General features: G+C 42.9%; 2 long non-coding RNA genes across 2 annotated transcripts; one reads left to right on the top strand and one right to left on the bottom strand.

Moving 5' to 3' along the window:
- Positions 1–25852, bottom strand: LOC116974847. The gene is made up of 3 exons (XR_004412458.1): positions 25823–25852; positions 21438–21440; positions 1–115 (listed from the first exon to the last, which is right to left on the bottom strand). It is a non-coding gene; the product is annotated as an uncharacterized LOC116974847 (long non-coding RNA).
- On the top strand, positions 15402–21872 carry LOC116974848. Its single transcript, XR_004412459.1, has 2 exons — positions 15402–15512; positions 21694–21872. It is a non-coding gene; the product is annotated as an uncharacterized LOC116974848 (long non-coding RNA).
- Positions 25853–27651: the final 1799 nt, after the last annotated feature.

Below are 27651 nucleotides of genomic sequence, written 5' to 3'. Positions count from 1 at the left end.
ATTTCTGGAGCCACTTCCTTAAGTACCCTGAGATGCAGACCATCAGGCCCTGGGGATTTATCAGCCTTCAGTCCCATCAGTCTACCCAACACCATTACCTGCCTGATGTGGATTTCTGGCACGCAAGGATTTTGAGCATTCCAAAATCCTGGGGCGCCCAGCATTACCGAGCGTCACTGCATACGCCACCATGCCTCACCACGCGCCATGTGCGCGTCCAGACGCGCCAACCAATTTTTAGGATATCGCGTAAATGATGCGCAAATAGATAGATAGATAGATAGATAGATAGATAGATAGATAGATAGATAGATAGATAGATAGATAGATAGATAGATAGATAGATAGATAGATAGATAGATAGATAGATAGATAGATAAATACTTTATTAATCCCCTTATTCAGGGGAAATTCTGATGTCCTTGCAGCACACTAATAAAAATACAACACAGTATTCATAAAGAAATTCAACACCAAAACATCCACCCACAGTGATTCCCACTGTGGGGGAAGGCACAAAGTCCAGTCCCCATCCTCTTGTCCACCCATAGTCGGGCCTATTGAGGCCTCCACAGTCGCCGCCACGGCGCCCGATGTTCTCGCCGGGTGATGGTACTCCGGCGTCGGGAGAACCCCCAGCGGCTTGGGGTGCAGGAACGGCCGCCTTCCCACCGGAGCCTGCGGCTTCCAAGCCAACAGACCACGCCAGACGGAGCTCCGCACACTGGTGATCTCGGCGAGATGTAAGTTCAACGTCGCAGCTGGCCGCTCCGCAGAACCGCGGCTCCACGATGTTTTCCTCGGCGGTACCAAGCATACTGGAGTCCCAGCGCGGCGACCCAGGAAAGGCATCGCCCGCTCCGCAATAGCGCTCCAGCGCTGCACTGCCGCCAAAGCCGATGTTCTGCGCTGCCGCCGCCAACGCCGATGTTCTGCGCCGCCGCCAACGCCGATGTTCTGGCCAGGTCCCCTCAGGGAAACGTCGCTCCAGGACCCGCTGGTAGGCCGCGAGGACAGGTCGAAGACGCTGCTCGGAGGAAGGCAACCCCTCCGACCAGGTAGGGACTTAGAAAAGCAGTTTCCCCCTTCCCCCCCACCACCCCCCACACATAAAAGATTTAGACCCCCTGACTGTACACTTAACGAACTAAAAATAATAAAAAAGAAGGGGAAAAAACGGACAGCTGCAGGACAGGCAGCCGTTCAGGACAGCGCCTCCTCCGGACAATGGCGCCCAAGTGGGATAGGTCCTTTACTCTTTAAACATAAAAATATAAGCACTATCTAATTTTAGACCTTCAAATGATTGGCCCACAGAATCGATTTGAATTGTAAATGTGATCCTCAGCAGAAAAATGTTATGCCACTGATTTTTTTAAATATTGGATTCCTGACAGGTATTCATTGATTCAATCAATGGTCACTTGTCATGTCATGACAATAATCATCTGTATACCGTGGATGGCTCAATAGTAATCATGTATTCTTTCCGCTGACTAGTTAGAACTCAACAACGACGTTATAACTAAATTTGAGGAAATGTTTTTTGTTATTTGGGATAAGCAGACCAGTTCAGAAAAGGTAGTGAATTTTTGTGTTCAGCATCATTTTCTTAATATAACACAATAATCTTGATCTGGCCAACAGCTCAGCATTGCATGAACATTTATCTTAAAGCAATCATAATATTATTGAGTTCAATGGATTGTTTGAGATGGAGAAACTCATCAAAATCACTAAGATTTTAGATTTGAGTATGACTGATTGCATCCGATGAGATAGAAATCATCCATGGTAATCTGGGCAGATCTAATGGAAACCCACAACAGTGAGAGCAGTTCAAAGAAGTATTTAATGTGATACGGAACTAGTTTAGACCACAAGGCGGAAAGAGCACTCATTGCCTGAGAGAGATCTACTTGCCAAATAAATAGGCCATGGAAGCACAATGAGATAAGAAACAAGAGAGAAACATAAAATTAACAGGAAAAGCTTTATTAAAAGCAAACAATTATTGCACAGCATTGCAACTATGATAAATACCGAATAGGAAACCAGAACTGTAAAAAGAAAGTGAACATAAATCTTGCAGGGGATAGCAAAATGAGCAAAACAACAACCATCATTTAAAAAGCAATGAGACCTTTTCAAATCATATGTAGATTATGCTAAATTTGACCCAGCATCCCTGTCCGAGACTCGTGCCCATAATAATCCCCAAAATTGCAACCTTGTTCAGTGATATCCCATAAGCAGAGGAAACCCTCGGCAGTGCCTCACCTATCAGAAATTGCTCCACCCTTTGCTTTTAAACATAGAACAGTACAGCACAGGAGAAGGCTCTTCGGCCCGCGATGTCTGTGCCAACCACGATCTCTGATAATCTGCTTTTACAAAATATGTAATGAAATAAAAAATTATTAAATATTTTTGATAATTAGAAATATAATAAATAATACATTTACTTAATAAATGTCATGTTTCTGGGAGTTAATTTAAAACAAATATACATCAAATGAAATAAATATTTTGAATGAATTTGCCTATTCAATTAAGATCAGGGCCCATTTGGTTGTGCCAGCACTGCCAACCTCCCAGCTCAGGATGTTACAGAAGTCCCCTGGAATCAAAGATGTGATGAGACTGGTGAAGAAAAGAAGAAGCAGGTCACAAGACTGGATTAGTGTCTGTGCATAGGATGGTACGTACTGAGAATTAACACAATTCCATGAGTTCAGATAAGGCAATCACACTTTTAGCGGAGGTGCTTGCAAATCTTAGTTTAGACTTTAGACTTTACTTTAGACTTTAGAGATACAGCATGAAAACAGGTCCTTCGGCCCACCGAGTCACGCTGACCAATGATCACCCCATAGAGTAACACTATCCTACACACCAGGGACAATTTACAATTTATAGAAGCTAATTAACCTACAAACCTGCACATGTTTGGAGTGTTGAAGGAAACTGGAGCACCCAGAGGAAACCCACACGGTCACAGGGAGAACGTACAATCTCTGTACAGACAGCACTGTAGTGAGGATCGAACCCAGGTCTCTGGCGTTGTAAGGCAGCAACTCTAGAAGGCAGCAACTCTAAAAGCAGACATCACTGCACCACAGTGCCACCCCTAACTGCTGCAGTTGGAATGGCTATGCATTTTGCTAATAGGATTTGTTGGAAGATATTGCCAGAGATGGCACAGAGTATAGTCTGCAAAACATGCCTCCAGAGGCAACTGTGGTTACAGCACAATGATTAGGAATGTTACAAAACTTACCTTCAGCGGCGCTGCAGTTCTGTCGCTGCCCGTGTGCGCAACTTTGGCGACTTTGAGAGGAGGGCGGGTTTAAAATGCGATTTTTCTGCAGCCTATTCAAATCGATCTCTGTCAGGCTGTTTAGTTGCTAAAGAAAAATCGCTTCGACTGCCATTTTATTAAGTTTATTAAAATTTCTAGCACTAGATCATTTAATTGTTGGAGTAAAATTAAAATCATCTTCAAATGCCGTCAACGCCGACAACGGGACGGATCTCACGTAGGGGACAAGGCAAGGTATGCCGTTTATTTTTTCATATAAACTTGCTTCTTAGGATGCCTTTAATCAACATTTCAAGTTGCGAAAATGTCATTATGAAAATATACGAACCGGCAGTATTTTTCCTGCCGCTATGGGGTTTAAATTCACTGCAACCGCGTTCCAAACCAGCGCGTTCCACAAAATCCCACTCGCAAGAAAATGCCCATTAATTTACAGGAATTAAACACTAAATTCCTTCCATTTGGCCTATAAATTCATGACAATGAGATTTAAAAAACATGTTATATTGTGAATTCTTGTGTGAATGTTATTTGGACACTTAGGCTTTTAAAAAATGTCAACCTTTTCTTAAGAAATGGATAGATGTTTAGATCTAGTAATTGAATTTTGTCAACCTTTTCTTAAGAAATGGATAGATGTTTAGATCTAGTAATTGAATTTTGTAATTAGCTACAATTGGGTAACTAACTAATTATATGCTTTAATTTCAAGTAATCCAAGTAAGATTGTTTCATATTTGTTTCAGAATGCTTCAATCTATAATAACTGAAAATTTCATTCAGTTCTCTTAATTTTTAAGAAAGTTATGGGCTTTTGACAGACCTTGATCACAGCTTTTGTGTTAAGTCAATGGAAAAGCAATAGGGAACAAGATGCTAATTTCCGAGTATGAAAATGGCCATAACTTTTTTAATACTGAAGATATGACAGTGAATTAGTTGTCAAATTAAATTTCTTTTTATGCTTTATCTGATGGGATAAATTGCAGACTTGATTTTTTAAATCTCAAAATTTTGTAACATTGCTACAATGATCCTATTAATATGGAACTGTGGGATCCTCAGTATTCTATACCTCGACACTACAATTCCGGACAGGCCCAGTGATTGCTGTCTTGATCTTTTGGCTGCTGTGTACAAATAGAACTTTCTCCAGCACTTGCCTCTATGGAAATCAAAACAGAATTCACTTTTTAGTCCGATTACTTTTCAGTTCTGATGCAAACTGGTGGTGTGACTGCCCATTAGTCAGTTCTGATGACACAATAACACAGAGTTTCTTTCTGTGCTTTTGGTTCTCTGAACTGCAAAGTATTTTCTACATTTTCAATGGCATGGGTTAGCCATTAGCCAATGAAAGATGCTATGATGGAGAAATAATTGAGTTTAACAGCAGTCTAATACTTCCAAGTGAATATTTTTCCTGATACTCACACTTACTAACTGAAGACAGAACTGGACACACGGAAACTATCTTTTAACTTAAGCAGTGGCGACATAGTCAGGTAGCCGGCATCTGGAACTTAAGTTTTCCTTCGCATAAAGAAGTGCCTCAATATTTCCTTTCAAGTGAAAGGTTTGTTGCTGAGATGGAATTGCCCACAAACCTTTAGATAGGGGTTGACCTCAAGTTTTGGTCAGTTTTGGTTCACCTTGTGCTCCATGCATCTTGGTTCTTGGTTCTTGTGTGGAGTTTACACCTTTCCCGGTGACCATGTGGGATTCCCCCAAGTGCTCAAAGACATCCTGGTGGATTAACTCACTGCTGTAAATTGCCTCCTCTTGCCCTCAGTAAAGGTAAGTGGTAAAATAATCAAAGGAAGGTTGATGGGCAGGTGAGAGGGAAACTGAGTAGCAGGGCTACAAAAAAAGGGAGAGCGGAGCTGATGTGAACGTTGAGCTGGGAGGTAGCAGGGACCCAGTGAGCCGGTTTCCTTTTAACTTTAATTATCAAAACTGGATGCATTATCTGAAGTTCAAAGGTTAATTACATTTTTAAAAAAAAGTTTTCAGGATATGAAGTGGGAAATAAGTGTTGTGCAGAGAGAAGCTATTATTATGGTTAGTGGGGGGGGGGGGGGGGGCGGGGGGGGATATACCCATTTTAAAATTAGAGGCAGTTGCATGCCAAAGGTGGCAGCAGCTTGCAGATCTCTTTTGCAATGTGTATTAATGATTAGACACTCGTTAATTTTAAATCTAAGCTGGTTCGACATTTGTTAAGCACGTTATTAAGGGACATAATTTAAAGCCTGCATTCTGTCCTGGTACGAAGCAGTTTGGAAATTGAGAGGTGATGATGCAATGTAACAACAGGAGTCATGATACCTAGGGTGGATCAGGAAGGGCAAATCCACAAGCATAAGACACCAGAAAATAGAGTTGAAAGCTGATGGGGGGAGAGATGAGCTGATGACACAAGTAGAAACAAATAGATATGATCAGCTGGCCATTACAGAGATGTGATCTGATGAAGGGTCTCGACCCGAAACATCACCCATTCCTTCTCTCCAGAGATGCTGCCTGTCCTGCTGAGTTACTCCAGTTTTTTGTGTCGATCTTTGGTTTAAGCCAGCATCTGCAGTTCTTTCCTACACAGAGATGTGGTTGCAAGTTGAGAAAAGCTAAAAGGGCAGGGGTATTTGACATTTGGGAAGGAGGCCAGAAAAGGAACGCAGCTGGGAGAGCCCTGGAATTAGTCAAGTCAAGAGAGTTTATTGTCATGTGTCCCAGATAGGACAATGAAATTCTTGCTTGCTGCAGCACAACAGAATATTGTAGGCATAAATACAGAACAGATCAGTGTGTCTATATACAAAAGACCATATATATACAGATAAATAAACAGATAAAGTGCAGTAGGCTGTTATAGTTCAGAGTTTCTTGTGTTTAATAGTCTGATGGCTGTGGGGAAGTAGCTGTTCCTGAACCTGGATGTTGCAGATTTCAGGCTCCTGTACCTTCTACCTGATGGCAGCGGAGAGATGGGTGTGTGGCCAGGATGGTGTGGGTCCTTGATGATGTTGGCAGCCTTTTTGAGGCAATGACTGCGATAGATCCCTTCGATGGTAGGGAAGTCACAGCCGGTGATGGCCTGGAACTTTTTGTAGTCTTTTCCACTCCTGGGCGCTCAAGTTGCTGAACCAAGCCACGATGCAACCGGTCAGCATGCTCTCTACTGTGCACCTGTAGAAGTTCGAGAGAGTCCTCCTTGACCAACGGACTCTCCGTAATCTTCCTATGAAGTAGGAGCGCTGATGTACTTTCTTTATAATTGCATCAGTGTGCTGGGATCAGGAGAGATCTTCGGAAATATGCATGCCCAGGAATTTGAAGTTCTTGACCCTCTCCACCATCGACCCGTTGATATAAATGGGATTGTGGGTCCCTACCCTTCCAAGTCCACAATCAGTTCCTTAGTTTTGCTAGTGTTGAGAGCTAGGTTATTGTGCTGGCACCATTTGGTCAATCGGTCGATCTCACTTCTATACTCTGACTCGTCCCCATCAGTGATACGTACTATAACAGTGGTGTCGTCGGCGAACTTGATGATGGAGTTCGCACTATGTCCGGCTACGCAGTCATGAGTATAAAGCAGGGGGCTGAGCACACAGCCTTGAGGTGCTCCCATGCTGATTGTTATCGAGGATGACACATTTCCACCAAAACGGACAGATTGTGGTCTGTGAATGAGGAAGTCGAGGATCCAATTGCAGAGGGATGCGCAGAGACCCAGTTCTGAGAGTTTGATAACCAGCTTGGAGGGGATGATGGTGTTAAATGCCGAGCTGTAGTCAATGAATAACAGCTTGACATATGAGTTTTAGTTGTCCAAGTGGTCCAGAGCGGAATGGAGAGCCAGTGAGATCACATCCACCGCTGATCTGTTGTGGCGGTAAGTGAACTACAGTGGGTCCAGGTTCTTGTTGAGGTAGGGGTTGATATGCGCCATGATCAACCTCTCAAAGCACTTAATCACCACAGATGTTAGTGCTACTGGTCAACAGTCATTGAGGCGCGTTACCTTAGTGGGTGATCGATGTGGCGGCAGTATAATTGAATACATTGAAGGCTGAGATTGATGGACATTTCAACTGTAAGGAAGTCAAGGGGTACGAAGAGAAACCTGGAAAGGGGTGTTGTGGTCACGATGGTTCAGCCATGATCTGATTGAATGGCAGAGTGGGCTCAAGGGGCTGATTGCCCCACTCCTGCTTCTCTTTCATGTTTCTTATACAAAGTGCAGGAGTGCAATGCCTGAGAAACTACCCCCACCCTTCCTCCAGGTATCTCCTGTCCCACCTGTGAAAGAGTCTGTGGGTTCTACGGGCCAGAGCCCAGCTGAAAAAACACCAAAATGTTAACGTCAATTTAAAAGAGAAAAGTAGAGACGCTGGAACTGTTTTGGATTCCAGTGGTTAGGCATTGCTGGCTCTGGCCTGTCCTCACCTCCCACTATGTACAGTATCTCCTCTGCAACATCCTTTAAAACCACAGCATCATTTTCCACACAATAAGCTCCCAACTCTCAGCTCCAAACCATCAGCACCTGTTTTTTATTTTAGTTTTAAAGATGCAGCATGGAAACAATCTCTTCGTCTCATTAAGTATACACCAACCATCGATCACCCACTAGTTCTATGTTATCCCACTTTCTCATCCACTTCCTATATATTAGGGACAATCTATTTACAGAGGCCACTTAACCTACGACTGGAGCACCTGGAGGAAACCCATGCAGTTATAGGGAAAACATGCTAACTCCACACAGACAGCACCCAAAGTCAGGATCGAATATTGGTGAGGTAGCAGAATGCAGGCAGCTACTGTTGTGATTGCATTCACTACATTCATGTTCCACCTTCATGTTTGTGGTGGTTAGGAGTGCAGATAAAATGGTTGGACTTCACATCTGGGTGGGATGGGGTTGGAATTCTGCCCTGATGGGGAGGGAGGAAGGGCGTTGTGGTGTGTTTCTGGTTGAGTACCCTTAAAGAAGGGCTGAGACTTCAAAGGTAAGGTGACTTTGTAAACGTTAATGTTCGGTGCCCACAGGCATTACCCAGTTTCCTACAGCTCAACTAATTTCTATGAGTGTTTTCGGAGATGAATGCAGGTAAAAGTGTGCTCTGGTAGCTCTAACAGAGAATGAGATGTAACTTCAGGGAGATCAGCTGCAGATTAGCTTGTGTGCATTCCTGTTTTGTTGACTAAATCTTTTCAAAATATTTGACTTTATTTTGCCATTTACAGCCCCCAATCTTGTCTTCATTGTGGATTTGGCAAACTTTATTTCTGCTCTGCACATATTTAAATTGTACTGATGCCAATAAATTCTTAAAAGCATCCCAGTCCCTGCAGTGTTTAGGACGGCTGACAAAAGTCATTACTTGCAACATAAATATTTAAGCCACAGATTTTCTCCAAACCTATGTTGACACGGATAAAGTTGTGCAATTTTGAGGGTTATTAACTGAAGATTGCTTTGGAAAAAGCATGAAGATAATTATTGATATTATAATCCATCTGTTATGAAACAAAGCCATCAATGATGTGAAATAAAGCCATGCCAAGAGGGGACCAGTACATTTTTTAATTCCCTTCATAGATTCCATGTGATGTAGCTTATAAGAAATAGATAACAACAACTAAACCACAAGACTTGATTAGTATATGTGCATGCAATGCGGTGTGCTGGAAATATACTCAGTTCCCTGAATTCTGACGGACTGGGAGCTAAATGAACTCCCAACTCCCCCAACCTGCCATCCCTCTCTCTGGCTGTGTACCAAGCCATTGCAACACCCCAGGTAGCACAACTGATAGTGCTGCTGCCTCATTGCACCAGCCATCTGGGCTCTATCCCTGAAATCCCTATCTGCTATCTGTGTGGAGTTTACATGCTCTCAGTCTGACAGCATGAGTTTCCCTTCAGGTGCTCCGGTCTCCACCCATATTCCAAAGACATGCGGGTTGTAAAGGGCCTGTCCCACGAGCATGCGACTGCTTGCGGCAAGCGCGACCAAACCTGAAGCGGGGGCTGCGCGGAGGTTGAGTGATCCCCGTACAGGGCCTGTCCCACCAGCATGTGACTGCATGCGGCGAGCGCGACCAAACCGGAAGCAGGGACCGCGCGGAGGTCGAGTGATCCCGTACGAGTTGACGTGAAGTTCCAGCGAAGTCCACGGGAAGTTCGCGCTAGGCGTATGCTGTCAAGACGGTGCACACGCCCGTTGAGGCGGTGCGTACGGCCTCAATGCGGCTGAGGGCCGGCAGGCCGTTGCTGGAATTGTTGGACAGTGTCAGTTTTTCGGAGCCCCGCGCGATGTCGGGCCCAGCTCCGCACAATTCTATACGGCTCCGGCGATCGAAGTGGGACCGGCCCCGCGAGGCCATATGGCTCAAGCGACGACCTTAGGTCGCGCTTGCCGCATGCAGTCGCATGCTCGTGGGACAGGCCCTTATGGCAAATTGATCATTGTAAATTGCCCTTAGGGTGTAGGTGAATGATAGAATCTGAAGGGAATTGATGCAAATAAAACAAAATGATTAATATAGGATTAGTGTAAAAGGGTGGTTGATGGTGTGCGCAGAATTGGTGGGCCAAAGTGACTGATTCCATGCTTCATGTCACTACAATAGAATGAGTGAGGATGTTTTCAGATGCAGAAACATACTACCAATCATTTGTTTTTTGTTGCAATATTTGGAGAAACAACATTAGTGATAGCTTCCCAAAACATATTTGTCCAATCTTTTCTTTTAAAAGTTAGGCACAGTCATATTGTCTTTCAAAACACAGATCAATAGATTTATGGCATGGTAGAGGTATAGGAAAAAGGCTGTGACATAGAAGTGCAACTATGATCCAAGTGATTGAAGGGATGGATGGACTACAATTGCCCCTAATCCACATATTCTTGAAGTGATATTTAAGATTCTTTGACAGGGACATTTGTCCTTTGGCTTGTTCACCTCAGAAGAACTGTGGATGAATTCATCTTTGAGAGGATTTATTAGAATTAGATCCTTTATTTGTCATTCAGACCTCACGGTCTGAACGAAATGTCGTTACCTTCAGCCATACATACAATAATAAACAACAGAACAGACAGTAAACACAAATTAACATCCACCACAGTGAGTCCACCAAACACCTCCTCACTGTGATGGAGGCAAAAATCTTAGGGCTGCTGCCTCTTCCCTCCTCTTCTCCCTCTGCGCTGAGGTGATACCCCACCGGGCGATGGTAAGTCAGTCCCGCGGCTCATCGAGCTCCGCGAACGGGCCGGTTCAAACTCCGCGGCCCGGGGGTGGTCGGAGCTGCCGCCCTCCAGTCCAGCGGACGCAGCTGTTGACGATGTCGTCCACTGGCCCGCGGCCGAACCCCGTACTCAGGCCGCCGCCGCCGCCAGCACGCCGTCTCAGCCACCGGAGCACCGTTCCAGCCCCGAGCCGGGTCACCCTCACGTGAGCGCCGTTCCACCCTCGAGCCAGGCCGCCCTCACAGGAGCGTCTCAGCCCCTCACGGGAGCGCCGTTACCCTCGAGCTGGGCCTCCCTCATGGGAGCGCCGTTACCCTCGAGTTGGGCCGCCCTCACGGGAGCACCATTACCCTCGAGCCGGGCCGCCCTCACGGGAGCGCCGTTACCCTCGAGCCAGGCCGCCCTCATGGGAGCGCCGTTACCCTCGAGCCAGGCCGCCCTCACGGGAGCGCCATTAGCCTCGAGCTGGGCCGCCCTCACGGGAGCGCCGTTACCCTCGAGCTGGGCCGCCCTCACGGGAGCGCCGTTACCCTCGAGCTGGGCCGCCCTCACGGGAGTGCTGTTACCATCGAGCCGGGCCGCCCTCACGGGAGCACCGTGAGCGTCTCACGGGAGCGTCTCAGCCCCTCACGGGAGCGCCGTTCTAGCCCCGAGCCGGGCCGCCCTCACGGGAGCGAGCCCAGGCCCAGGGCGAGTCCTGACAGGCTCTGCCTCCGGAGCCTCGAGGTCGCCAGCTCCGCCATTAGGCCTCAGCGCAGACGGAGGAAGAGAAGGGGGATACGACAAGAAAGTCGCATTCCCCCGAAGGGAGTGACAGAAAGCCATGTTTCAACCCCCCACCCCCCAATTTTGATAATTGATGGTATCTTGGTCACAGCTTTAAATTACTGTTCTAGAATTTATTTCAGCATATTTACATTTCTCCCCCTGGGTATGTTCAGAGGAACGTATCCAGCTATTCTTGGGGTTCACAGACTCTACAATACCTCACCACTTCAGCCTTAGTCTATGCCCCTGTCCCACTTAGGAAACCTGAACGGAAACCTCTGGAGGCTTTGCGCCTCACCCAAGGTTTCCGTGCGGTTCCCGGAGGTTGCAGGTGGTTGCCGGAGGTTGCAGGTAGTGGAAGCAGGTAGGGAGACTGACAAAAACCTCCGGGAACCTCCGGGAACCGCAGGGAAACCTTGGGTGGGGCGCAAAGTCTCCAGAGGTTTCCGTTCAGGTTTCCTAAGTGGGACAGGGGCTACTCTGTATTGCGAGACTTTGGCACTTGGGAATTGCCCGTGTAAATATGCCAAACTTTACACACTTTCAGATTAAAATGCAGTGAAACAGTCAGCTAAGCATGATTTGTTTTATTGAATTGGTACCAGAACACAAAGAGGAATATACTGTATAAGTTAGTGTCCTGTCTGGCTAGTTTGAAGGTACTTAGGCCAGGAGATCTCGTTGAATTAATATTAGCAATTTATTTTCACTCAATTCTGCAACAACTCCCAGTAGGATCAAAACTCATGCGAATGAGTCAGAATGCTGCGCTGCTATTAATTGCATCTGAAGAACATAAATGAAAATGAGAACATGGAGAATAAAGGCTCGTTCTATTTAAAAACCATAAACTGGACAGGTCCATTCTACTAATAACTCCAAGGAAACATATTTGTATTTGTCAGCTGTATGGCCTTTTGTTGTATTGTTTAAGTCCTTACCTTCCTTGACTCGCAGACAATTTAAATAAACTGATTTATTCCTATGCATTTTACAAATTTAGCTGTTGGCCTTGGCTGGGAAGTTGTGAACCCTGCTTTTGGGGGACTGTGGTTTTCATGTTGACATCATCACATGTAGGAACTGAAGGGTTGAGCAGCAACTGTGGGGGGGAAAGAAAATGTTGGTGCTTCTGGTCAAAAGCCTGCATTAGGACCCAAAATACATGAGCCAATAGGTGACCCTCCACCAACGTGCTCCTCTGCCTGGCTGAACGTTCTATGCTGAACAACTGCATTCGCAAGGGTCCTAGTTATGCCTGACATTTAGTTGGCTACATGGAACAGTCTCTGTTCCAAACTTTCTTCAGCACCACTCCCTAACTCTTTCTATGCTACATTGACAACTGCATTGATGCTGGCTCCGATACCACATCAATTTCATTTATTGATTAAAAAAAACAAGTCAGGAGCCACCCCTTGTGAAATCAAAAAAAGGCTGGGAGCACTCGATATTGTAAGGCAACAGGACCAGATGACATCTCAACTATAGTGTTTACTGTGCTGTAGCCAAGCTCCTCCAGAGCAGGAACAATACAACAAGGTGGAACAATGCCCAAGTTTGTCCTCTCCACAACAAGCAAGGGAAAGGAAATCTGGCTAATTATCATTCAGTCAATCTACTCTTAACCATCTGCTGTCAAGCAAAACTTACTCACCAATAACCTGCTCCACATTGCTCAGTTTGGGTTTCACCAGGACTACAGGTCTCATCACAGCCTGGGTTCAAACATAAACCAGAGATAAGGTGAGAGTGACTGTCATCAACATCGAAGCAATATCATACATGGTATCAAAGTACCCCAACAGAAACTGGAGTCAATTATTAATTGAAGTGATAATCTTACAAATGATTGCACTGAACCTACCTTTTTACGTGTCCTTATATAAATAGGGGTTTCCTACAACAAGAGTACGTTCTGCTCCTTTTGAAACTGTTCAGTAATATAAAAGCAGCTGTCAAAACGCAGAGTGGAGGTAACTGAAAGGGCATGGCCACATTGTGAGCAATTTCAAATTGCCACTGCAATGTGATGCAGGATGGCACTGAATCACACAGAACAGGAGACGTCAGTAACTCTGCTCTCTGTGGTTGTGCTCTGTTCATTCACCTCAAGGTATGGAGGTTCGAAATATAAAAAATTCAAAACATTTTTTTTTTCATGGCTGTGACTCCCAGTTTCTCTTGCGGTAAGATTAGCTTTGCATTAGGATACATGTTGCAGTTCATTAATTAATTCATGACACGTATCCAAAATATATTCCAAAAAAAACGTTGATCAGTATTGTCTGGACTTTTCTCAGAAAGATCTTTGCTTTTAGAACAGTATAGCATAGGAACAGCCCCTTAAGCCCACAATGTCTGTGCTAAACATGATGCCGTTAAACTAATTTATTCTGCCTTTGTATGATCCATATCCCTCCCATTATATCTGCTTTCATCATCACCATTGGCAGCATGTTCCAGGCACCCACCCCCCTCAGTGTAAAAAAAACTTGCCCCATAGATCTCTTTTTAAGTTTTCCCCCTATCACCTTAAAGCAATACTCTCCAGTATTTGACATTCCCACCCTGGGAAAATGTTTCTGACAGTCTATCCTATCCATGCCTCTCCTCATTTTGTAAATTTCTATCGGGTCTTCTCTCAACCTCCAATGATCCAGAAAATTTGAAAATGCATTTTCCTGTGATATTTAGATTCAGGTTGAATCTTGCTAATGCTCCTTCTGTCTGATTCCATTCTTCTTCTCACTACTTTCCATCCTTCACCATCAATGCACTGTTGGTAATGCACTAATACAGTTTTTTTTAATTACAAATTAAAAATTCTTGAATGGGTTCCCTTCTACCACAATCTGTTAAAGATCAGTGTCCATTGCATTGAAATGTGAATGCTCACTGAATGTGGTCCATGACTGGTTTCTGACAAATAACCCCATATTTTCACACATTCAGATGTTCCGTTCTATGTAGATAATGGAGAGAAATTTCAATTTATAATCTTATCTCATAAATTAATTTTTGGTCTGGAAACCTCCTCCTTCAGATGTATGCAAGACTCCCACGTGAATCATCTACTCTGAAGCCATCTGCCAATGGGCAGAAGATCAATGTACCAACTGCAAAATAAATGATGGCCTGATTGGCAATTTCATTCCAAAAGGCCATGATGTTGATTCCATGGCATGTAGGACATTAATGATGCTCTGCGTGCCACTGCCAGAATCCATTATTCCTTTCTCATTTCCTGTTTTCTAAATTTCAGTTTTACAAAATATTGATATCCTGTCCCTCCCACCAATACTGTTCTTGAGGACTTGCAATAAATCCTTCTCTCCTGAATTTCATTTCCGATTGGGAACGGTGCAAACATGAAGCTGTCCAGTTCATCAGATCCTGATTTAACTATGTCTTCAGTGCATTTACCTGACTTTGACCCATATCCCTTTTACTATCACTATAAAACTGTGCTGACAGTGCTTTTGGAGTTCCAAATGAACTTTGGAATTTCCAAAGGAAATTCCAGATTTCCCTTCGTCTGCAAAGAAGCCTTTTGATTTCACAACCAAGCAGCCAAACACTCATTTTAAAACTGGCCTTGATTAAACAACTGTGCCCCTTTCATTAGCCTTGTCTTCCTGTTGCTCCCTTTGATCCCTGACCAATGTCCTTAGATCTTTGATCAGAAGTACCTACATCTGATCAACCCAATCTGCGGTTGGAGTCCAATTGTGCAGGGCAATGGCCTATTTATCCATTATTGTTAATGCTGCATAAATTCCATATACTGTTTTCTAAGAGCATTGACTGAGCAGTATAAAAGGAATCTTGCCTTGATTCCGAATGTTTAGGAATATATTTATTTAGCACATGATGAATAAAAGATCCCTCAAAGGTAGGATCTGGATCAAAGTCACACAAATGATCAGAATCTAACAGACTCTAAAGTAGGTAGGATGTGACAATGGGAGAAATATAGAATATGGCAGAAACTTTGATAAATGGTGTGTTTAAACTTTATATTGTTCCATTAACAGAAGCTAGAAAAAAAAGAAAAGTCTTCAAAAACTACTGACTTAATATAAGGGCTTGGACCTATTTGAGCTGCCAGTGAACCATGGATTAATAGAAGAAACCTTAGCACAAGGGAAATAAAGGTATGTACTCAAGAATCACTAATATAATGTCAATCTGATGTCTCCCAATGACACATAACAGTTATCTCCAGTATGTAGATGAAATAAAATGACCACAGAAGATGGGAATCACACTCTATCTGCAGTGAAGAGAAGGTATTTGTCATTGTACAATTCTGCCTGTGGGCAAGAGACTTTGGAGTAAAAATACAGCCAGTTCCCCGGGTCGAGTTGAGCAGTGTCCAGCATGGGCCAGTGGGACAGTTAACACAGCATATTAATCATTCTCTGAGGATGACAAGTTCAGGACTGTTTAAGTTGCATGATTGGAAATAGCTACATTGTGCTGTCGGGGCTCTTGATGAATGGGGTTGGGTCAGGGTTGACAGCTGGTTCTCGCTAAGAGCACTGCTGAACAAATTAGCATATTTATTTCCCTAATTTACATTCTTGGTGTCGATAAGGCTGACTGCCTCCCAGATAGGGAGACATGGACCAATAGTGCACTTGAGTTCTTGTTATGTGGCATAAGAAAGCAAACTAGAGCTCACAGTGTCAGAGCACTCAATCCCTCTTTACATATTCCAGACTTCTCGCAGGTGGAAAAGGCAACTATTCTGATTAGTTGATACAGGCGCGTAATCTGTATGGATTACAAACAGTCAGAACAGGCAACCACCCTGAGGAAATTCCACAAAATCAAAACTGGCAGAAGGTCCTTACAAACCCCTCACAGTCAGAATAACCAAATGTTATATACAGATTCCACACATCCACAGATGTATTTGTGAATTTTAATATACCTTAAATCTAATTATTTATATTGGTTTATTAGGGTGAACTGAGATACAGTGAGCAACTTTGTTTGCATGCTATCCATTTAAATCAAACTGTATGAGTACAACCAAACCATACACAAGTACAACAGGTAGTGCAAAATGAAAAATATCAGAATATTCCATTAAAACTACAGAGAAAATGCAGGTAAAAAGAATGCAATGAGGTAGTTTGGGAGATTGGTACAAAAACTCTTTGCTTATTGGAAGACAGTTCAGTTGTCTGACAACAGTGGGGAGGAAGCTGTTCCTGCAACTGGTGGTACATGTTTTCAAGCTTTTGTATCTTCTGCCCGACAGGAGAGGGGAGAAGAGGGAGTGACCTAGGTGTAGGTGGTCCTTGATTATGTTGGCTGCATTCCACTTATGAAATGTTGTTGAACCAGACCTTGGAGCTTTGGAAAATTCATCACTACACAAGTCCAACCAATGCAGAACAGCAATCAACGAATCCAACGAGATGTTAAAATCAGTTTGATGAAGGCCCCCGATTCGAAATGTCATCTATCCAGTCCCCTTCACAGATGCTACCTGACCCGGTGAGTTCCTCCAGCAGTTTGTTTTTGCAGTTTTTTGTGTCTACAAGATGTTAAAACAACACAGCCAAAACAGTAGAATGTAAGTTAGCGGAAGTAAATAATCAAACTTTATAGTTCTGTAGTCAGATTACACCTCAAATATTGCAGCCAATTATCGTTGCCAAAAATAAGAATGCTTTGGAAACTGTGCAGAGAAAAGGCCCAGGACTAATCACCAGTTTCAACAGTCTGAGTTACAAGGAAAGATTAGAAAAACATAGGTGTGTTCCATGCCAGAAAGAAGGAATATGAGGACCAAAGGAAGGAGGCAAGATTGTTGAAGATGCTGGAAAGAATTACCCTAGAGTTTAACTATGACGGTAAGATGAAAAGAGAATGGCAACAAAGTAAAGAAGCACACTTTTAGGGCAGGAATCAGGAATTCTTCGTCACAGTGAGAGATGGTCATGTGGAATAAACTTCCAGTTTGAGAAGTGGAGGGGAAAACCATTTAAGAAACAACTAGATGCTTTGAGGGGAAGAATATTATCAGAATTTCATTGTAACAATGTATGTATCAATAATGAACTGATATATCAAAATGTTAGATTCAGATAAGGACAGTATAAATAAATTAGAATTTGGCACTAGCTTGGATCCTCTCACTGTGAATAGATCCGTTATATACTCTCGGGGACAAGGATTACCTCTTTAAATCAGCTGTAGTCACAAGAGCCCAGAAGGATGACAGCACGTTCTGACAGACACACAATGCAGGATTCAATAAGCACTTCCAACAACAACAGGAACTGTCATAAACAGGTCCACGAGCATTCATTTCTTGGCTATTAGCCATATTAATTAAATGCTGAAGGTTTACTATACATTTCCAATGAAATTCTAAGTCTTTTCTACAAGTAAATCTCAGAAGGTTGTAAGATAAGATTTGGATGAGTTTAATTTTACCTTGCCTGCCATTTTCACCTGTTTTCTACCCCCTGGGTTCAGATAGTGTGGTCAGGTTCCTGCATCCCAGACCTGTACCAATACTCCAATTAGTGCCTTGTCAGATCACACGGGATGGGGTTGCAACAAGACTTGCTATGTCTTGGACATGGACCCCAAACTCCATGTTTCATGGGTGTTTATAGATTTTAAGTATCAAAGGGATTTTATTGGGCCCATAGTTACGAGAGGTTAGAAAAATAAGAGGCAAATGTATAGAAATGTACAGGATTCTGAGGGGCCTTGACAGGTAAATGCTGTGAGAATGTTTCTACGTGTGGGGGAATCCAAACTAGAAGGCTTGTCAAAAAACAAACTAATGGAGGCACTTAACTGGTCAAGCAGCATCTGTGGGGGCAGGAGACTCGTTGACATTTCCAATCAAGACCCTGCACCTGGATTGACCCACTGAATTCCTCCAGTCATTTGTGTTTTTTTTGCTCCAGAGTACGGCATCTGTAGTCTCGTGCCTCAGCTGAGAAGCTTAGACAGGAAGCTGTGGCCAAGACCAGATCTGCTGCAATCTTATTAAATTGTCACACGGATTTTAGGAACTGTAACACTGCTTTTATTTCGCATGATTTGACGTCTGACTTTTATCTGGGTTAAACCATTGTTAGATGTAAAAAGTAATGGGCCTGCATTTAAGACTTTGTCATCAAAACATTGTAACAAGTCATTTCCCATTTCCTCCACTCATCAAAAAATTCCCCGTTCTATGTTAGGAGACTGCATTGACGAATCACAGTAAGTAAAATGGATCTATTAAACAGTGGGAGAAAGGTTGAAAACCCAGGAATGTAGGTTTTAAAGGACCATGAAAAAACAGAGAGAAAATTAAGTTAAATAAATAATATTGTGGAAGCAAATTTATCATTGACTTTCAAAAGGAAACTGGATGAAGGAGAAAGAAGTGTATTAAGGCTTGGAGAAGGATTAGGAAAGTGGGACTCAATGGATATCCCAAAGGCATAATAGAGCTACTGAGAATAGAAACACCTCCTTCTGTGTCTAATCCACGCTTCTCTGTTTCTTTGAGTCGCTTCATTTAGATATTTATTTTGCTCACTATCCACTTCCCCCAAACCTCCAATAATTCTCCATTGATCTTATTGTGCAACCTTAAATTTAATTTAATTTAATACCTCATCCTCTAACTGATAAATTACCTGAAAAAATGAGTGCTCGGCAAGGTTTATTCTTTCACTGGCTATAAAACAGCTGGTCAATTGCAGCAAAATCACTCACATTTTGAATATTCTGCTATAATAGCAAGACTATTAACAGGTGGATGTTGGGGTTCAAGTCCATAACTCTGTGAAAATGGAAACACAAGTAGATAGAGTGGTATAGAAGGCATATGGTATGCTTGCCATCATTGGTCAAGACATTGAATCCGCAATACATGGTGCAGCTTTATAAGACTTGATTAGGCTACATTTGGAATATTGTGCAGTTCTGGTCAACCCATTACAGGAATGATGTGGAGGCTTTGGAGAGGGTACAGAAGAGGATTACCAGAATGATTAAGGGGTATTAGCGATAAAGAGATGTTTGAACAAACCCGGATTGTTTTGTCTGTAACGGAGAGGAGTCCTGATAGTATATAAACTATGAGAGGCATAGTTAGGGTAGACAGTCAGGCCTTTTTGCCAGAGTGGAAATGCCAAAGACTAGGGGGCATAGTTGTAAGATGAGAGGAGCAAAGTTTAAAGGAGATATGCGGGGCATATTTTTTACACAGAAGGTGGTGGGTGCCTGTGATGTGCTGTCAGGTGTGGTGCTCGAGGCTATTACGATCATGGTGTTCGAGACTTTTAGATAGGCACATGGATATGGAGAGAATTGAGGAAGATTTATCATGTGTAAGCAGATGTAATTACTTTATCATGGCATTATGTTTGGCACAGATATTGTGGGCTGGAGGACTTGTTCCTGTGCTGTACTGTTCTATGTGTAAGAAGGAACTGCAGATGCTGGTTTAATACAATACAATACAACAATACAATACAATTTATTGTCATTTGAGCCTCAGTGAGGCTCTAAAAACATATGCAATTCCGGTCCAATTATCACAGTTATCACAGGCATATCACAGGCATATCGTCCAGGAAATTACACATTAAACTGAAAGCAATCAATAAATTGATCGTGCCGGGCGATTTACGGCCCTGCTCCCGGTCTAAATGTCACAAAGTTGGAGCCCCCGGCGGGCGCTGGAATGTCCCACGGCCATGAAGCCGCGCCGGGCGATGTACCAGATAAACCAAAGGTAGACACAAAAAGCTGGAGTAACTCAGCGGGACAGGCAGCATCTCTGGAGAGAAGGAATGGGTGACGTTTCGGGTCTCGACCCTTCTTCAGAAAGGACTGGAGAAGGGTCTCGACCCGAAAGGTCACCATTTCCTTCTCTCCAGAGATGCTGCCTGTCTCACTGAGTTACTCCAGCTTTTTGTGTTTATCTTCTGTACTGTTCTATGTTCTGTTCTGCAAAGGAATCACCAGAACAGTTCGTTTCATTGCTATGAATTAGAAGATAGGACAATGCAGCTCAAGAACAGGCCCTTCAGCCCATGATGTCTATGCTGAATATGATGCCTACTTAACCAAATACCTTCTGCCTGCATGTGCTCCATATCCTTCCATTCTCTGCATATTAATGTGTCTATCTAAAAGCCTCTCAAATGGCAGAATTCTGGCAGAATTTATTGATTGCTTTCAGTTTAATGTGTAATTTCCTGGACGATATGCCTGTGATAATTGGACCGGAATTGCATATGTTTTTAGAGCCCCACAGCTGCCTACAAGCATTAGGCAGTAAATGGTGTTGGTGGTTTGTGGCTAGAGGAGGGGCAATGCTAATCCTCCTGCAGGAGGTGCCAGGCTGATGTGGGTGGAGGAAAAGTGGTCATAAATTCATAAATACCAGCTAAATGTTTGGTACCTACTGACTATTGTGTGGTCTAAAAGTGCCTGTAAGGAAATCTAAAACCCTGGATTACCCTTCCTGCCTGTGATGCAACAGATTAGTTTACAAGAGACACCAGCAGCAACTGAGGCCAAGAAAGGAAAAAAAAATCAATATTATTTTTTAAAGTAATGCATAAGATCGAAAATGTTTGCTATTCCAGCCCCATCCAATTCCATTATATATATTCCACTGGGACCTTGCTTAATGAGCATAGTAGATTTATTCAAATTCTGGCTTCAATCACCAAAATATTCCAATACATAGTTTCCAAAACACTCCCAGGGAGAACGTTGACATTTTCCTCAGGGTTTTTTTTTCTGAACTTATAGCCAAATCTAATGAGTAATTTTTTCCGAAGTCAGAGGGAGACTTGAAAGCACAAAAGTTGATACAGAGCCTAATTAGGTTGGCAAGAGAGCAGCAGATTGCTCAAACTGGAAAAACAATTGGAAATTAAAAAAATCTGAGGCTCCTTCTTGGTGACAAGTGTTGGCAGTTCTGTGACCGATTCAATTACATTACACTGCAAATTGGTAACCGTGAATATATAGGAACTTTTTAGTTACAGGCAATAAAATAATAGGATGCTTTTTAGTACCCTATTTAGTGCAGTAACCCTCTCACCATATTTCATGGGATTATAAACACGAGTTTTTATAACCTGTATAACGTGGTTATTTGCAATGTTAAACTGTGAAAGAATAGTCGTCATCAAATACTGTTTAGCCAACCACCCTGTTTACAAATGTCAACTGAATGAGGTCAACCTTATTGAACACTGCAATCCTTTCAGTTTCAGTTGTAACATTACCAACGGACCTCTGTGTCTTGAAACAAGCCATTTTTGTTTATTGTTTGTTTATTGATTTCAGAATTTCATTGTCATTTGAGAATTAACTCAGCTCAGAGACGAGATCATTAATCACCCTGCTGATTTGGGAAGAGAGACCCAGAGCCTGGAGTGACCGGTTAACTGGACCGAGAGGCAGGCTTCACTGAGGCGATGGAATATACAGGACCACTTCATTAATAAAACCAACAATTTACAGCAGCTGGTATTTTGTCTTTGCTCCAGTTCTTCGAGACCCAGAGCTTGGGTCCAGTTTTCAGCTCCAGAGTAGTAGCAAATATATATATATGCAAGTAATCTCGAACTCTTAAGGCAGCTTACATATCATGTTGTGTGTTTCCCATGTTCTCTTGACTAAATAAATGTGAAATAAAGTCCGCTGATAGATTTTAAATTTTTTTTCCTTAATAGATCCTCCACCAAAAGCATGCCAGAGCTTTTGATACTAATCTCCTCTGTTTGGACATGAACTCAAAAGCCAACCAAAACACAAACAGAAACTGACAGGAGTCCAAGTGCTCATAATATTTTCCATACTTGACCTGACCCAAAGGTTTTTGTAGAGAAATGGAAAAAAAGACTTGCACATGCCTGGCCATTGATCAAGAACAGAGGGCACAGGCAGTGAGTGAGATGAAGCCAATCAGACAGACTTGGATGAAGTAGTGAGTTTGAGCACCACAGCCCAATATGTTTTATCAGAGTATGCACCCAATCCAACCTGACCCGATCCTCCGCCTGAAACATTAGCTCTGCTTCTCCTTCCACAGATGCGGCCTAACCGGCCGAGTATTTCCAGCATATTCTGTTTTTATACTGATCCTGAACCTTATTTCACTTGGATCGAATAGCCAGACTCTTCTTCCCATAGTTTTGGCAGGTAGATAAGTTCTCACCACTTCTTTCTCTAAACTCTGGCTGTTAACAAAACTTGACTCGAGCCTCCCATTGCTGGTGAGGATGTCACACTAATATTGGACCATGGTAGAAGCTTCCAGAAAGATCAAGTCATTGGGATTTGGATTGGCATTAAGGCCACCAGGCCATTCTTCCAGGCAGTGGTTTGAAGCACCAGGAGGGGCATTCAGTACTGTTGAAACCTCTCATAAACATAAAAGGAGAAGTCACCCATTCACCAAAAGCTTAACAATTAACAGCTTTCAAAGGGACAATGGTGGGGCTGCTTTGCTGAATCACAAACAATCCAAAGCAAGTTATGTCTCCATACTAGATCTTAATCGCAAGAGTAAATTGGAGCATTCAAATGGTTAGTTTCCTCCACTGGGAACTGACAGGGAATCAGTTTTGTAGCCCTGTGTTGGCCCAGGTGAATCTGTAACTGAAATATTCTGTGCAAGAAGGCTTAGAGAGCTATTTAAAGAACTGAATTGATAATATCAAATTCCCTCCCACATCCCAAAGACATGCAGGCTGATAGGTTAATTGGCTGCTGTAACTTGGCCCTGGTGAGGGTGAGGGATGGAATCGAGCGGCACGGTGACGCAGCGGTAGAGTTGCTGCCTTTCAGCGCTTACAGCGCCAGAGACCCGAGTTCGATCCCGACTACGGGTGCTGTCTGTAAAGAGTTTGTCCATTCTCCCTGTGACCGTGTAGGTTTTCTCCGAGATCTTCGGTTTCCTCCCACACTTCAAAGCCATACAGGTTTGTAAGTTAATTGGCTTTGCTTTGTATACTTGGTATAAGTGCAAAAACAATTGTCCCTAGGGTGTGTAGGCTTGTGTTAATGTGCGGGGCATCGCTGGTCAGTGCGAACTCGGTGGGCTGAAGGGCCTGCTTCCGCGCTGTATCTCTAAAACTAAAACTAAAACTAAAATCCTGGGGGGGGAGGGTTGATGAGAACGTGGAGACAATATAGGGGATTAGCATAGGATTATGGTGGGTTCACTGTTGGCATATTGTCGGTGGGCCGAAGAGCCTGTTTCCATGCTTTATGATTCTGTGACTCTAAAAGATGGATGCCCTGCTATCAAATATATCCACAAATAATCTCATGCTTGAAAAATAAGGTCCAGTGATTATCAAGGACTGCATCACAATTTACTATAATGGAAAGATGCATGAAAAACATGCTTTCTGTGAGGAAAAAAAAATCAAGAACCATGTTAATAAATATCACATCAATAAATTTACCGGCATGGAGTAAATAAGAGGAAACTCCGAGAGTAGAGGAATAAGGTTTGACAGAAACATCCATAAAGGAATCAAATGAATGATTGATGGGGAAAATGTTGCGGGGCTTTGAGGGAAAGGTGGGGGAAACGGACCAAATGGACTGCTCTTTCAAGGAAGCAGCAAAGATGTAACAGGCCTAAAGGCTGCTATTTACCTGTCCACTTCTTGAAGGAAGATATTGAATATTAACGTTTTGGGAAAAGGTGCATGTATTTCCCAAAGTTTAGCCCAAGCTACAGTATATCATAGAATGCTAGCCTGGGGCTGATGACAGACTGTGTCTAAAATCCCAAATTATTTGGTACAGATTCTGCTAAATCCACACTTCCTTAAAGCTTTCATTCCTTTTTTCATCACTCTCTGCTCCCATTTGAGATCTGCAAAATATCAGTTTCCCACCTTCTTGCTCATTCTAGCTCGTAACCTTGAAAAAACTGAGAAGATTTCATTTTTACTTTCCTTTAACTCGGTCCAAGTTCCATGTGTAACAAGTTCCAAGTTCTCCCAAGCTGACAGTGACTGCACAAGATAGTTTGACAGACAACACTTAGAGGGTCAAGAGTGTTTAATTGTTAAATGCTCAGGGGACAGAACAATTAAATTCTTACTTGCTGCAGCTTTACAAGCTCATTAATGCAATGACACAATGAATAAATATGTAATAAACAATAATACAATAAATTATCCTTCAGTTCAGTAATCAGAACATGATAGTGGAAGCCAAAGTAAGTAGTGCATCCAATACTGTCCATTGTAGTTCAATGCTGAAGAGAGGTTGTGCAGAGTGGCTTAAGAACCTGATGGGAACAAACCTCTTGATCCTGGCGAGAATGGTCCTCAGGCTCCTGTATCTTCTTCCTAATGATAGCAGTACTATGGTCCACTTTAACAAGGCCTCATCTTTTACACTTCCCCTCAGAAACCTCTGATCTCTGTCTTTTCCCTGATGTTGCTAATTGCTGTCCAGTTATCAAAGCATCCTTGTAATAAAGACTCTTAATTAATCTTCACAATATATCCTAACAGGGATTTTCTCAGCTCTCAATCTTCTATAACTCTTCATCTTTCTTTCCCATTTTCCTGTACACTTCCTCAAAATGTTCATATATTCATATATTCTTTCCACACATTTTTGGATATAAGGTGCCATCTGATTTTCTTTTGTGCTGAAGCAACTTTGTCTGCCACATAATGTGCTTTTTTCTGATCTATTTGGCTTTCCATGGTTATATTGCGCATCGCCATTGGGTTTAAATCCTATTACTCCCTTCCCAACTTCACGGCATAAGTAACCTCATCACAACAGTGAAACTGACGAAAGCAGGGTACCAATCCCTTCTCAAGACCAATTAGAGATGAACAATAAATACTGGCCTCAAAAGATGAATAAGGAAAACATATTTAGACTTTACCAGCTCCTTTGGGGGTCTGCAGTGCACAGGTTGGCTGGTTCCTCTATTACAGTAGCAATTCAAATTAAAAAGTACTTCATTGACTGCAAAGTGCTTTGGGATGTCCTGAGGTTACTAGAAACACTATATAAATACAATTCATCCTTTTTTGAAAGAGGCTTTATGGGATGGGAGATAATTGGCTCAGCATGTGCCAAAGTAATCCAATCCCCTCTTTGAAGTCATATTTTTCTGTCCCTGTTTTCAGATCTTAAATTGACAAAATGAGGCTGTTTGGGAACCAGCACCATCAAATAATTTGTCACAGAGTTTTCAAGTAATACAAGCCTGCAAGTCTGAAACTGCAGAGCAGCACTGCTGTAGTTCACCACTGGTGCTGGGAATGTAACAAATGTGCTCTCAATTATTTTTGTCAGGACATTAAAACAATGGCTCAATAGACAATAGGCAATAGACAATAGACAATAGGTGCAGGAGTAGGCCATTCGGCCTTCGAGCCAGCATTGCCATTCAATGTGATCATGGCTGATCATCCCCAATCAGCACCCCGTTCCTGCCTTCTCCCCATATCCCCTGCCTCCGCTATCTTTAAGAGCCCTATCTAGCTCTCTCTTGAAAGTATTCAGAGAACCTGCCTCAAATTGCCCTCTGAGGCAGAGAATTCCACAACTCTCTGTGTGAAAAAGTGTTTCCTCGTCTCCGTTCTAAATGGCTTACCCCTTATTCTTAAACTGCGGCCCCTGGTTCTGGATATCGGGAACATGTTTCCTGCCTCTAGCGTGTCCAAACCCTTAATAATCTTATATGTTTCAATAAGATCCCCTCTCATCCTTCTAAACTCCAGAGTGTACAAGCCCAGCCGCTCCATTCTCTCAGCATATGCTCACTACCTTCTCAGACCTAACGTGCTTGCCAATGACAGGTATCCCCAATCCTGGCAAATTATTATGTCGTCTGCAGATCTTGGATTAATTACCTCATCAATTATTAGAGGTTTAAGCTACTTTCATCCACTTTAACTGTTGGAGGTAAACCTAATTTATGAATAAAATCACGCAGACGTTGTAGGTCGTTGAGAAGTGGATAAGGAAAACCAGGACTATAGAAATAAAAATGTGGTATAAACTAATTTACACCAAGAAAATGTTCCAGTTACAGCAATGGAGCAAGTATTTGTGCAACAGATACACTTTAACCACGCACACACATGTACATGCATGTGCATGCATACACATGCCTACACACAAGCACAACTCCCAATCCTGTTTCTGTTCCATCCCTATGATCTCTCTCAAGACCTTGGCTCATTTAGTATTAATAATAATACCTTATTACAGGGTAAATATAATGGCAACTAAATATAATGGCCAAATATAATGGGTCTGATGAAGGGTCTTGACCCGAAACATCATCTATTCCTTTTCTCCAGAGAGGCTACATGACCCCCTGAGCTACTCCAACATTTTGTGTCTATCTTCGATCGCGACTCATGTTACATTTACAGTGTTACATGCAAATTTGCCATCAGTGTTGCCCTGCTCCTTTGTTCAATCGTTGCCAATAACCATGGCATTGAAATTGTGGCTATGATATAACCTGGGGTACATGCTCATTCATTACCTACTGAAGACACCTGAAACAAGGCTGGAAATGCAAGAGACTGCAGATCATGGAATCTTGAGCCCCAAAAAAAAGACTGGATGAGCTCAATTAGTCAAGCAGCATCAATGGAAGGAAATGCACAGACGATGATTCTGGTTGAGACTGTTCTTCAGTCGAAAGAAGGGTTTCGACCCGAAACATAGTCTGTCTATAAATATAGTCTAAAGTTTAATGGAGATGTGCAGGGCAAGTTCTTCACACAGAGAGTTGGTGGGGGCCTGGAACACATTGCAAGGGATGGTGGTGGAGAAAGATACAATAGTGATTTTTAAGCAGGTTTTAAATGGGCACATAGATATGCACGGAATGGAGGGATATGGATCCCATCAAGTGTGGGTAGCGGAGGTTAGTTTAACTTTGCATCATGTTCAGCGTGACATTGAAGCCCAATGAGGCCTGGTCCTGTGCTCCACTATTCTATGTTCTATATTCCAGCGTACCTTCACTGCAGGCACCAACGTCTTCACCAACATGGCGTACAACATGATTTATGTCAGAAGCGGAGGACTCACTGCTGACACCATTCACAGGGGCTGCGGAGCGTTTTTGAAATTGGGGGGGCTGAGCGATCACTGATCACTGCCCTTGGGGGTACCCGGTGAGGGAGTGGAGTGACCGAGCAACCCCCTCCCACGGATGAGACTTTTTGAAATTTGATGTTTTAAAATCATGTTTCAGTGCATTGTAGAAATAGGATTTCATTTTTTTAGTTT

This window comes from Amblyraja radiata, chromosome 7 (genome assembly GCF_010909765.2).
Source record: "Amblyraja radiata isolate CabotCenter1 chromosome 7, sAmbRad1.1.pri, whole genome shotgun sequence".
Lineage (NCBI taxonomy): Eukaryota > Metazoa > Chordata > Chondrichthyes > Rajiformes > Rajidae > Amblyraja > Amblyraja radiata.
This window is presented reverse-complemented; position numbering and strand designations above follow the sequence as displayed.